Here is a 14,371-nt window from a genome sequence, read left to right as displayed (position 1 = left end):
TATCCCCCTCCTCTCATCTTTCACCTCTCCTCTCCCCCTCTCCTATCCCCCCTCTCCTCACCCCCTTCACCCATCTCCTCCCCTCTCCTCTCCCCCCTCCTCTCCTCTCTCCCCTCATCCCCCTCTCCTCTCCACCCTCTCCTCTATCCCCCTCTCCTCCCCCTCTCACTCTCTCTCCCCTCTTCCCCCCCTCCTCCCCTCCATTCCCTCCCCCACCGTCCCACCCCTAAATCCCCCTCCCCTCCACACACCCCTACCCCCTTCCCTCAACCATCCCTCCCCCTCCCTGCTCCCCACCTCTCCCCCTCCCCTCACCTCACCCCCCTCAGCACACCCTCTCCCCTCCCTCTCTCCCCCTCCCCCCTCTCTCCTACCCCCTCCCCCCTCTCTCTCTCTCTTCTCCTCCCATCCATCCCCTCCCCCACCCTCTCTCCCTCCCCTAAACCCCTCCCCTCCACAGCCCCTACCCTCTTCCCTCCACCCTCCCCCCTCCCTCACCCTCCCTGCTCCCACCTCTCCCCCTAACCCCTCTCAGCACCCCCTCTCTCTCCCCCTCCCTCTCACCCTCTCTCTCTCCTCCCCTCCTCCCCCACCCACCCTCCCTCCTCTCCTCCTCTCCACCCCCCTCTCCCTCTTGCCCCTCTCTGTGTGTCTCTGTCTCTCTCTCTGTCTCTGCCCCTTCTCTCTCTGCCCTCACTCTCTCCCCCCCCCCCCCCCCCCCTCTCTAGATGTGACTGCAAGTTGGGGGCTATGCGTCAGTAGATAGGGTGGTTATAGGGTAAAAGGAGCAAATTAATAATATTAATATAGTATCAAGGGGGGTAATTAGCGTGAGTGCGGGGGTGGTTAGTTAGTGTGTGTGACGCTGCATGCCGCCTCCCCCCCCCCCCACAACCGCACGTTGGGGGTACAGACCCAACGGGTCTGCACTTGGTCTAGTATTAACTAAATATGTGATGTGACTGATGCTATATAAAACACTGTTCCCTACAACACTGATTACACCAAAGACGATAGAGCGGATCAATGTTTGGAACGGGTTACACCAAAGATACTAGAGGAGCATTGCCCGCTGCCTCGGGAGCGCCGACCACGGGCAGACGATTGAGGCTTTCCCGCCGGCCGCCTTCATCTGGTATCGGGGGGACCGAGAATCAGTCCTGGATCAACTCAGGAGTGGAAGAAACGTCCTCTTCCACCAAAGCTACTAGACGAGCCTCTAGTATCTTTGCTTTTCCCTGCGACCTGCTTGATGTAAGAGCAGATTTTATAACTGTGGAGTCCGTCCCCGCTACCAAAGATGTCGCGTTTGGCATAAACAAATGGCGGCCGTGACCTCCCGTTACGTACTACACGTCAGTTTATTGGATTTCGTAGGAGTGGTCTATCTTGCTCTGCTCTACGATTTTTGGTTGTGACGATCACTGAGCTGAACTCCCAGGGAAGGTAGAATGTGCGGCATGAGATCATCAGGTGCTCCATGTCCGGTGAGCAGGAACGGGAAAGCATCTTGATATTTCCAGGTTTGCACCAGTTGTTATTGGTCATGAAGCAGACTCCTCCACCCTTGGATTTCCCCAATGCATCTCTTCTGTCAGCACAGTGGACAGTGAAGGAAACTGCTCCTAAGCCGACCGGACAAGCATCTGCTATGACTTTTGTTGGTGCACCTGGATCATAATATCCAAGAGTTTCTGCATTAATTACACTCTGTTTCAGAGATTTGAATGCCTGACTCTGTTCACTACCAAACCGAAATGGTACGTGTTTCCTGATCAACTTTCTCAGTGGATCTGCACAGAGAAGGTTCACCAGACTGATTCCAGGGATGTCAGGACTTTCATATGAAGAAAGACTGGACAGACTCGGCTTGTACTCGCTAGAATTTAGAAGATTGAGGGGGGGAACTTTTATAAACTTACAACATGCTTAAGAGATTGGACAGGGTAGATGCAGGAAGATGATTCCCGATGTTGGGGAAGTCCAGAACAAGGGGTCACAGTTTGGGGATAAGGAGGGAATCTTTTAGGACCGAGATGAGAAAAACATTTTGCACACAGAGAGTGGCGAATATTTGGAATTCTCTGCCACAGAAGTTAGTTAAGGCCAGTTCATTGGCTATATTTAAGAGGGAGTTAGATGTGGTCATTGTGGCTAAAGGGATCAGGGAACATGGAGAGAAGGCAGGTACAGGATACTGTTGGATGATCAGTCATGATCATATTGAATGGCGGTGCGGGCTCGAAGGGCCGAATGGCCTACTCCTGGACCTATTTTCTATGTTTCTATTTTTCTATGCAGCAAAATTTGGAATACATTTCGCAGAATAATTGACCAGTCCTAGAAAAATAACTCATCTTGGTTGCATTCTGAGGTACACGTGCATCTTCAACAGCTTTCACTTTAGTTTGGGCTGGGTTCAGCCCTTCACCTGTGAGTCTGTGTCACATGAACTCCATCTCAGAGACACCGAACATGCACTTGTCTTCATTCACAGTGAGACCTGCTTCATGAAATTTAGTCAACACCAGCTTCAACCTCCTGTCATGCTCTTCACGAATTGATGCATGGACGATGATGTCATCTGATATGTTTGCTGCTCCTGGTACACCTTGAATCACTCTGTGGATTTCGTATTAATAGATCTGGGGAGCAGCATTGATTCCAAACATCGTGAGTGACGAATGTTGTCACCTCTCTTGATTCTGGATGTAATTCCAACTGATGATATGTCCACTTGAGATCAATTTTGGAAAACACTTTACTGGTTGCTAACTCTTGTAGCACCTCGTGAAGCGTAGGCATTGGGTGTCTTTCTCTGATTATTGCCAGCTTTCTCTGAACCACTGTGTGGACCCCAGCGGATGAATTGGTTATTTACTCCCAGACCGACCTTGCCGTCTGACCTGTGGGTTGGAATTCACATATACTGGTCAGAAGTAGTTCACTACAAATCAAAGTGCAGATTGACCAGAGCCACGGCTAGTGTTCACCGGCTGGAACTAATATTCCCCACTGGACAAAGGGCACAGCACAGTTACTCAACTCCCCTTTCTCTGATCTCAGGCTGCATTTTAATTTTCAGCATCATGTGTTATGTTTTCAATTGTATGCCGAGAGAGGCAATTAGTATTTCTAACCTCTGTTAATTAAGATGAAAATAACAAATGAACGAATCTTCAGCTGCCTTATTTACCAGCATGGATAGAGTGCAAGATGTAGTTAGTGCTCATTGCAGACGAGATTCGTTCTAGATCCTGAACCTGCGCTAACACTTTATAGTTGAACAGTTGAAATAAAGAGAATGGATTATTTATGTTACATAATGTCAAATGCAAAACATAGAGTGCAGATTTAATGAGATCATGTCACTGCATATCCACACGCATCACCGACCACACTGATAATGTCGCTGCTTCTCCAGACCCATCAATAACTGGCGTCACACACAGGCAATTTATTTGAATCATCCATTCCCAGGACATGTCACATAACAACCAGTTACCCACTTTCGTCGCACAATGCTCAGATTTATTTACACCAGTGACAACATTGATAACATTTGCCTTGTGCTGAGCCACAGTAGAGGATTGGTCACGTTTTCATGTTGCCTATCCATGGGTAAAGAATGGACAGCTGATGTAATAATAATGTTGAAAAGTGGGATTAAGCGGTTTTGTCACAAAATGAATCTGTTCTACGTTCCCAGGATAGAGGGCCATGGCCAAGTGAGGAATATCTTACTGAATTCTGTATGTAAACACCCTCCACCTATAGATCCCCAGAGTCAGAGTCTCACAGCGCCTACGGCCCAGCCTGCCCTCACCGGCCAACATGTCGCATCCCCATATTCCTATAAATGGCCTGCCTATGCACCTGTCTAAATATTCCTTAAAGTTGTCGATAGTACTTTTATGTTCGTAGCTTTATATAGTTACACGGAGAGATCGTGTGCGGGCGAGGCGTCGAAGGACGAGAAACCGAAGCAAAGAAGTGGAAGCCAAAAACCGAACGGAAATGAAGCCGCTAAGCCAAATAACCGAAAGCGTACGAGACCGAAAAGCCAACTAACCGAAAGGGCGGGACGCCTAAAAGCCAACTAACAGAAGGGTGGGACGCCTAAAACCAAACTCTTCAAAAGACCGCTATGCCGAAACGCCAACACACCGATGTACTGCGTCGCCTAAAATCCAACTCACCGAAAGGCCGCTCGACCGAGAAGTCAACGAACGACCATGACGTCGCCGGGGGGAAGGGACTTGTCAGCGATTGGTCCAGACCCCTGCGACCATCACATAATTGGCAAGTGGGGACGGGAGGTTGGGGGTCATTTTCTCATATAAACCATTGCTGACTGGGCCCTCTGAATCCGAGCACCAAGTTGTAAGCGGCCGAAGGAGCGCATCCCTCGGGACAGTGCACACTCTGCCAGAGCCACGGCCGCACTCCGCCTCATTTACCCCGAGCTGCCGCACTATGGCGGGCTGTGAGTCGGCAACGCACACACACACACGGGGCCTGGTGTGAGGGTTGGGGTCCGATGGCGGTGCATCGCTGTTAGTGACTCTGGGTGGGCGGAGGGACCAGCCTGTCCCACACCTCTTCTCCACCCGGTCCCGTGTGTGTGTGCGCGCTGCCGACTCAAGGCCCGTCACAGTGAAGGCGCACGCTGGAGACCAGGCGGAGGGCGGCCATGGACGTGCGAGAGTGGGGGCTGGCCCGAGAGATGAGTTCCTTCGGTCGCTTTCAACGTGGCGCTTGGGTTCAGAGTGCCCAATCAACTATGGCTTGTGTGTGAAAATGATCCCCACCCTCTCGTCTCCACCGGCCAGTGATGTGATGGACACGGGGATGCGGACCAATCGCTGACAAGTACCCCCCCCCCTCCCCCCCCGGCAGAGCGGATTATAAAGTATAGTGAGCTGGCCTATAGGCGACACACCCTTTCGGTGAGTTGGCGTTTTGGCATAGCGGTCTTTCGGTGAGTTTGCCTTTAGGCGTCTCACCCTTTCGGTTAGTTGGATTTTAGGCGTCCCGCCCTTTCGGTTAGTTTGCTTTTCGGCTTCGTACGCTTTCGGTTATTTGGCTATTCGGCTATGTTTCCGTTCGGTTTTTGGCTTCCACTTCTTTGTTTCGGCTTCTCATCCTTCGATGCCACGTAACCTGGTCCTCAATTCTCCAACTCTGGGCAAGATACTCTTTTTTTACACATCTTTAAGATCAACCCCATCCTCCTGCGCTCCATGGAACAGAAATCCAGCCTACTCTACCTCTCCCGATAGCTCACCCCTCTAGTTCTGGCAACATCTTTCTGAACCCTTTCAAACTTGCCAATATCTTTCATACAACATTGTGCCCAGAACGGAACACAATATTCTAAATATGGTCTCACCAACGTATTCTACAACTGCAACATGGACTCCCAACTTCTATACTATGTACTCTGACTGATGAAAACCACCTTATCTACCTGCGACTCGACCTTCAAGGAACCATGGACCTGCACTCCCAGATCCCTCAGGTCTACCACACTCCTCAGAGGACTACAATTCACTGTGTATGTTCTGGATGTGCGCGTGAGAGGGGTAGAGGGAGAGGGGAGAGAGAGAGAGGGGGGAGATGGAAGTGGAGATAGCGGGAGGGAGAGATAGAAGGTAGAGAGAGTTAGAAGGCAGAGAGGTAGGTGGAGAGGGGTACGGAGAGAGTGGGGGGGTTGTGAAAGGGTAGAGAGGGAGTGAGAGGAGGGAGAGGGGGTAGAGAGACGGGGCTAGAGAGAGAGGAGGAAGAGAGAGGGGGAAGGGAGGGAGGGTGGGAAAAGAGATGGGAAGTGAGGGGTAGAGATAGACAGAGGAAGGTAGCGAGAGTGGGGGAGATAGGTGGGGGGAGAGGGTGTGGGAGAGAGGTGTGCGAGAGCGATAGGGAGAGAGAGGGGAGAGGGTGGGGAGCGGGTGGGTAGAGAGAGGGGGTGGAGAGAGAGGTTGTAGAGAGGGGGAAGCGAGAGAGAGAGGGGGGAGAAAGTGAGGCGGATGAGGGAGTGGGAGAGAGAGATGGGGAGAGAGAGATTGAGGTGAGAGCGATGAGGAGAGAGAGGGCAGAGAGAGAGAGAGGAGGAAGGAAGGGGAGGATCAGAGGGGGATGATGAGAGGGGGTAAGAAATATTAGCTTAATATATTGTGACTTTATTATAATAATGTGGAAAGGTGGGAGAGAAAGAGAGGCGAGAGTTTCGATTTTGGTTTAACTTCTGTTTTTTATTAAATGCAAGGAGTGAGAGATGTGGTGATGGGAAAGGAGAGAGAGAGGAGAGAGCGTATCAAATATGTGTTTACTTTCCGCGGTGTATCTCCAAACTAAACTGGTGTGTGAACGGGCGATCGATGGTCGACACTGGCATGGTGGGCCGAAGGGTCTGTTTCAGCGCTACATCTCTGAAGCATAGGGGTAAAAATTTATGTAGGGATCGGTGGGAGGGTTTGGGGCCTGTTTCAAGATGGCCAACATTTTGACCCCTGTTTGCAGCGGAGGATGAGAAAATGTTCGTTTCCCCCATCATATCCTCGAAAAATCACCTATATCCAGAGAGCCCATGATGGTCAATATCTACACTGGATTAGAGGTGATGTTTCAGGTCAGAGAGGGGGGGGGGGGTGAAGAGAAAGAGTGAGGAGAGGGATTGGCGGTGTGAGAAATAGGAAGAATGAGAGAGGGGGAGAGAGAGCGGGGAAGAGAGAGTGGTTAAAGGGGAAAGAGAGAACGGTTAGAGAGGGGGAGAGAGATAGAAGGCGGAGTGGGGGAGAGAGGAGGAGAGAGAGAGAGAGGGGGGAGAAAGAAGGTAGAGATGGGAGAGGGGGGAAGAACAGGGGAGGGGGGGAGAGGGGTGAAAGAAAGAGGGGGAGAGAGTGAAGTCGAGAGATAGAGGGCAGAGAGAGAGGGGAGAGGGGGAAAGATAGAGGCGGTGAAAGAGTGTGGGAGGAAGATGGGGAGAGAGGGGGAAGAGAGAGTTGGGTGCAGAAGGTGGGGAGGAGGGAGAGAGAGAAGGGGAGAGAGAGAGAAGAGAGAGGGGAGAGAGATAGGGGAGAGAGAGGGGAAGTGGGGAGAGGGGGAGAGAGTTAGTGGGGGAAGCGTGAGTGCGGGTGAGAGAGAGTGGCGAGAGCGAGAGAGAGGGAGGAGATGGGGAGAGAGATAGGAAGAGGGAGATGGGGAGAGGGAAGAGGGGGACATGGAGAATGGGAGGTGGAGAGTGGGAGCAGAGGTAGTGGCGAGAGAGAGGTGGGAGATAGAGATAGAGGGGGGAGAGTGGTGAGAGGGAAGAGAGTAGGGCAGAGAGTGGGAGAGAGAGAGAGAGGAGGGAGAGGGGTGTCTCCTCAGAGTGTTTATCGATGTGCATCAACAAGGCCTTTACTAAACCGCCTTGTAAGATAGACAAGCCACTGAACTCCCAGCTGCTTTATGTTGAATCTGTGCCTCTCTGAGTAAAGTCAGATATAGGATACAAGTGCAGCACAAATTAGCACAGATCCTCCTGATACATACACGGTGGTGGGTGCATGGAACGAACTGCCAGAGGCATGTACTATTGCAACGTTTAATCGTCATTTAGACGTGTACATGGATACGACAGGTTGAGAGGGATATGGGGCAAACGCGGACAGATGGAACAGGGATAGAAGGGGCTTGTTGCATTGGAGTGGACGAGTTGGGCCAAAGATGTTTCCGTGCTGCATGACTCTCTGACTCCTTGAGTTCCAACCTCTTTGCAGATATTCCATAGTTGGCTCATATTAGATTTCATTTCGATCGCGTTCTTACCGATTCCATTAATTTCTTCTGTTTCTCAATTAATCTGATAACCTGTTTCCATAATTTGTTTCTCACCTTCTCGGTTTCTTTCAAATAGGTAGCATGTGTATTATCTGTTTTTTCTCGATACATGAGTTCTCTGTAACTTTCAATTGACTCGTTAACTTGTTCGCCTATCGAGTTTTCCTCATGCATGGCTCTTTCTTCATCTTCCGGCTCCATGATTTAAAGAGGTCTTGTCAGATCACCAAGTCTTTAAATTGAACGAACAGTCTTCTCTGAATTCTGCTACAACTTTGTGTAAACATCGAGTGGCTCTTTTGAAAGCAATTTCCTCGAAACAATAACAAACTGATATTGTAGACAACATCTCTCAAACATCATTAGAGCACATGGTATTGGGGGTAGGGTGTTCACGTGGATAGAAAATTGGTTGTCAGACTGGAAGAAAAGAGTAGGAGTGAACGGGTCCTTTTCAGAATGGCAGGCAGTGGCGAGTGGAATGAGGCAAGGCTCGGTGTTGGGGCCGCAACTGTTAACCATATATATTAATGATTTGGAAGAGGGAATTAGGAGCAACACTAGCATGTTTGCAGATGACACAAAGCTGGGTGGCAGTGTGAACTGTGAAGAGGATATTAGGAGGGTTGAGTGAGTGGGCAGATGCGTGGCAGATACAGTATAATATAGATACATGTGAGGTTAGCCACTTTGGTGGTAAAAACAAGGGGGCAGATTATTATCTCAATGGGGTTAGGTTAGGTAAGGGTGAGGTACAGCGAGACCTGGGTACACCAGTCACTGAAAGTTGGCGTGCAGGAACAGCAGGCAGTGAAGAAAGCGAATGGGATGTTGGCCGTCATAACAAGAGGATTTCAGTATAGGAGTAAAGAGGTTCTTCTGCAGTTGTATAGGGCTCTGGTAAGACCACATCTAGCGTATTGTGTATAGTTTTGGTCTCCTAATTTGAGGAAGGACGTTCCAAATTCCCTCCTCTAACACTCTACGACGCGTAGCGGAGCCTATCCTCAACCTCAACAACCTCTCATTTGACTCCTCCCACTCCCTCGAAGTCCAAGGCGTAGCCATGTGCTCCTGTGTGTGTCTGTCAGCTATGTACGTTGAACATTCCCTGTTCCAGGCATGCACTGGACCTATCCCCGAACTCTATCTCCGTTACATTGATGACTGCATCGGTGCTACCTCTTGCACCCATGCAGAACTCATGGACTTCATCAACTTCACCAGCTACGCCCAAGTTGGGATGTTCCATACTAGAACATCCGAGGTTCTCATTCTTAAGCGAACGGGGGATTCCCCTCTCCCATCACAGACGAGGCCCTCACTCGTGTTAACTCGGTACCCCGCAACTCCGTCCGTGCTCCCGCACCATCTCGTCGCCACAGAGGCAGAGTCATCCTAGTCCTTACCTTCCACCCCATCAACCGTCGCACATAACTGATAATCGTCAGAAATTTCCGCCAACTCTAACGGGATCCCACCAGTAGCCACGTTTCCCCCTCAAACCTTCAATAGAAACATAGAAAATAGGTGCAGGAGTAGGCCATTCGGCCCTTCGAGCCTGCACAGCCATTCAATATGATCATGGCTGATCATCCAACTCAGTATCCTGTACCTGCCTTCTCTCCATACCCCCTGATACCTTTAGCCACAAGGGCCACATCTAACTCCCTCTTAAATATAGCCAATGAACTGGCCTCAACTACCTCCTGTGGCAGAGAATTCCAGAGATTCACCACTCTCTGTGTGAAAATGTTTTTTTCATCTCGGTCCTAAAAGAATTCCCCCTTATCCTTAAACTGTGACCCCTTGTTCTGGACTTCCCCAACATCTGGAACAATCTTCCTACATCTAGACTATCCAACCCCTCAAGAATTTTGTAAGTTTCTATAAGAACCCCCCCCGAATCTTCTAACTTCTACCGAGTACAAGCCGAGTCTATCCAGTCGTTCTTCATATGAAAGTCCTGACATCCCAGGTATCAGTCTGGTGAACCTTCTCTGCACTCCCTCTATGGCAAGAATGTATGTCATCAGATTAGGAGACTACATGCTGGGACATTTCACTCCGCAACTCCCTGGTTAACTCATCCATCCCCCCCCCCCCCCCCCCCCCCCCCCCCCCCCCCCCCCCCCCCCCCAGGTACCTTCCCCTGTAACCGCAGAAGATGCAACACCTGTCGCTATAACTCCTCCTTCGACTCTGTCCAGGTATCCCGACAGTCCTTTTAGGTTAGACAGAGGTTCACTTGTACCTTCTCCAACCTCATCTAATGTATCCGTTGTTCAACATGTGGACGCTTATACATTGGCGAGACCAAACGCAGACTGGGCGATCGATTGGCGGAACACCTTAGCTCAGCCCGCGTGAACCAACCTGATCTCCAGCTTGCTGCATGCTTTAATTTTCCTTCCCAATCCTACCCAGACCTTTCGGTTTCCTCTATTTTTAGAGTGAGGCTAATAATCACAATTGGTTCCACGGGTGACCTGGATTCATGTGAACCTGCCGATTAGTGAATTGTCCATTAGCTTTCCCCCCACTGTACAGATAAGCGGGAGAATCTGGGACGGTTGATTTGAAAGCGGGAATATAACAGCGAGTTGATGTCGGATGTGTGGACATGACCTTTGACAGTCGGAGCGGATCCAGGCTGAGATATTATTCCTGACCTAAATCCCTCGACTGCACTCCTGCAGCCTACCCCTGTCCCACGGTGCGAGTTCATTCCAAGAGCTCTCCCGAGTTAAAAAAAATCAAACTCGTGGTAAGCACGGAGAATGAACGTAGCGGGTGCGTCGGAGCTCGGGGACGATTCTGAGCGCTAACGGCAGGTACTCGGGAAGACTCGCCAAGGGAAGGGTAGCACGGGAAGACTCGTGAAGATTTTTCAACATGATGAAAAATGTCCACGAGAGCTCTGAATAACGACGAGTGGCCATTACCGTAAATCTCCGAGTTCGAATCAGGGCAAACTCGGGAGAACTTTTGGAATGAACTCGTACCGTGGGACAGGGCTTGTTAACTCACATGCGGCATTCAACATTGAAGTAATTGCTTCCAGCTTCACAGTAATGTCTAGTTTCTGGCTATGACCAGCGTGGCTGAACAACGGGCGCTCCTACGAGGAATGCGAGTGCAAGAAGCTGAACGCCCGCTGAAGCTTGATAATTACCCGTCTTTCTGTGCAGAGGTTCTTCTGTGGATATTCGAAGACGGAACACACCTTATTATGTACAAGTTGAGAGGAAAGATATTTTGCTTTCTAAAACAAATGTCCCGACAAACAAGGTTTTAAATTAAGTTGTGTGCATGCGTGATTACGATTTAACCCGTGACCATCAGCTCGCTCAGTATCCAACCCAGCCTAAATCTGCCGACTTGTTCACTAAAGCAAAATGTAGAAATCTTCAGGATATCTTGGATGTTGCACTGAGATAGGTCAGATATACACGAGAATATTGCTGGCATTGGTGAAATGGGAGAGACAATGCTGCTGTTATTTATTTATTATAGTTTCTACATTCGATTCCTCCCTTAATACATTTGGACATAATTATCCGCAGATATGTTATCCCGCTCTTCAGTTCCTCTCTGAATTTAGACTGAGTTACCGCGTAAATACACGTGTTTGTGCAGCAACTCAAAAGCAGGAGCATGTAGCTGGTTTCGTCCGCGATAAACAACGGGTCACTGAAACCGGTTAAATAAAACCGCTTTGTTATTTGTGTCCAGAGGAATAATATTAAATACGTCATCCACAGCATAATGAAGTTGCCGGAAATTGCAAAGAGCAAGATGATTGACTTCCTTCTGCTTTCCAGCTCGGCATCATTCTGATTCGCACCATTCTTGCTGCCTCTCAGATTCCTGCGGACTTGACTGGCCCTTAAAATGTGCCCGACTGTTAGAGAATTGAGCAGTAATATCAGGAACATTGGGAGCAGAGGGCTGAAACATCGGTGAATCCAGGTGAATAATATCCATGTGGGTTCAATGACGCATTCTTGTTTGAAATTACAGCCCCAGCCTACATTGTGTGCTGATATATAAGGTTCGAATGCAAAGTACCAGGGGATGTTTTTGCAGCAGAACAGCGGACACACAGTTGCTATAACCCTGGCTGCAGTTTCCTCGGTGCAAAATCTGGATCTCAGCTTGTGGCAACAAATCATCAAATATCGATCAAATGTGAACGAGAGGGTTAACCACACGGAGATGTCTGTGACTGCGTGGTTAAGGACCCGGTGGAAGGAGCACACTTGAGTAATGACGAGAAAAGTTGTGGGGAAATATAGATCATTGATACGACAAAATAAAACGTCAATGACTGCAACCAACAGATCCGCCGCAGCCATGGCCACAAGATAGCGTGATACACATTTGGAGAGACCGCACTTTCCCCGGGACAGGATGACAATGGATATCACATTAGCTGTATTACGGGAACAATCAGAAATCAACAAAGTGCAGTAACAGTGGTGCCCCACATAACACGCGATTTCACATTAAGGTTAGAGTTGAGCATAGACATTCATGACAGGGCGAGCGGCCCACCGCACAAAATGTTTAAAGGTTCAAGTTCAAGTTCAAGTGAGTTTATTGTCATGTGTCCCTGATAGGACAATGAAATTATTGCTTTGCTTCAGCACACAGAACATAGTAGGCATTTACTACAAAACAGATCATTTTGCCCATACACCATTATATAAATATATACACACATGCATATATTAACTGACCAAGTGTAAATAGCAGATAATGGGTTATTAATAATCAGAGTTTTGTCCGAGCCAGGTTTGATAGCCTGATGGCTGTGGGGAAGTAGCTATTCCTGAACCTGGCTGTTGCAGTCTTCAGGCTCCTGTACCTTCTACCTGAAGGTAGCAGGGAAAAGAGTGTGTGGCCAGGATGGTGTGGGTCGTTGATGTTACTGCCAGCCTTTTTGAGGCAGCGACTTGAGGTTGGGCGACGAGAAAGAAAAGCATTTCCACTGTTAGGACTGTCGCCAATTTTGACGGGCGAATGGAATCGCAATGGATGCGTGAATGAAAATAATGATAATTTTACAATGAATGTACATGGAATAATATTTAATCAGGTCGGATACACATGATGTTCGCGGCAGGGGCTGTATTAGAGAACAAATGTGTGATCTGAAAATGAAGCGAGACGCCACGGCGTTTTATTTGTGGGGATAGTGAAATCAAATGCCATCAGACAACATATAATGGATGTCTGAAAATCTAGCCGTGATTTTCTACGTCTTTAACTCATTTACGCTTCGTTTCATTAACGTGACATGCTTGCAGTAAACGATACAGTTATTTGCATCGAATTATATCGATGTAGTTATTGCAGTTATTTTCATCATTTTCTATTTGATTGAAACTTCCCGCAGTAAATCAATAAAATCAATTATTTTCACTTTATCATTTCCATTCATCAGTCAGTCACCGCTCTTGTCCTATCACTCTCGGCAACATCTCGCCAGTGACAAATTGTATAAATGCCTAATTTTCCCTATTGCTGTTTACACACACATTGTTAGGATACCGGAACCGCCACACACGTACCTGAGATTCTGACCAGAGTCACACAGAGACGGGGCATTCCTTCTGCCGTTTACCCGGTGCAATTGATTCCCTGCGGCAGCGATGTCGCTTCTGTCACAGATGCTACAGAAGGCAACTGCTTCTGACGCGCAAGGACAGAACAATGCGTCGAGAATGAAACATTGAACATTGAACGTTGAGTAGACTATGTTTGTTTCTGCTAAGAGTGGGTATCCACCCATGGCAGGCATTGCAATGTTGATGAATAATATCCTTCACCTGGGTGTGACATTATGGCCAACGGCACCGCAGCCGGGGACATGTTTGATCAAAAACCAGAGTGTGTCTATTGGAACCGAACGGCTCACGATATATGTGTGCACAGAGGCGATGAGGAAGCGCGGTTTAATACACCTATACATGACGAGACGTCACCTGGTGTCACCGGATAGGAACAGTGTCTATCCGATGAATGGAAACTATAATGTAAACACAAAATATTTTATTGACTGCAGGAAGTTTCAGTCATACAGAACATTAATGAAATACATTAAATCATTTCTACCAACTGCAGCAGTTGCTGTTGAAGATGTACATTTCAGGTGACCGGAACGTGGTATTACTGAGTTCAGCCTTCACAAACACGGCTGTAGTCGTCTTTCAATGGATTGGAGGACAGGGACATCTAAACGCTACATATCTGCCAAGAATGGAGTAGGAAAAAATGCTTTTATTGACGATTCATAACATATATCCAATTACTTACCAAGAATTCCAAGCACTGCTATAATCGGGTAATAAATCATTCCTGCCTGGAGTATCGGAGGCAGCAGAAAAAACGGATAATCGGTGAATACAACTTTCATCCTGGAGAGACGTGAGAGAGAAGCTCAAAGTTCGATGCTAGAATGCAACTGACAGCGCGTGGCAGAGAAAGGCTTCATATCTACTCGAGATAGTCTTCCCCTGGGATCAGGAAGACACAAACAAGAACA

Source organism: Amblyraja radiata, unplaced genomic scaffold (genome assembly GCF_010909765.2).
Source record: "Amblyraja radiata isolate CabotCenter1 unplaced genomic scaffold, sAmbRad1.1.pri S127, whole genome shotgun sequence".
NCBI classification, from domain to species: Eukaryota; Metazoa; Chordata; class Chondrichthyes; order Rajiformes; family Rajidae; genus Amblyraja; species Amblyraja radiata.
The sequence above is the reverse complement of the archived record's forward strand: the minus strand, read 5'-3'. Positions refer to the sequence as shown.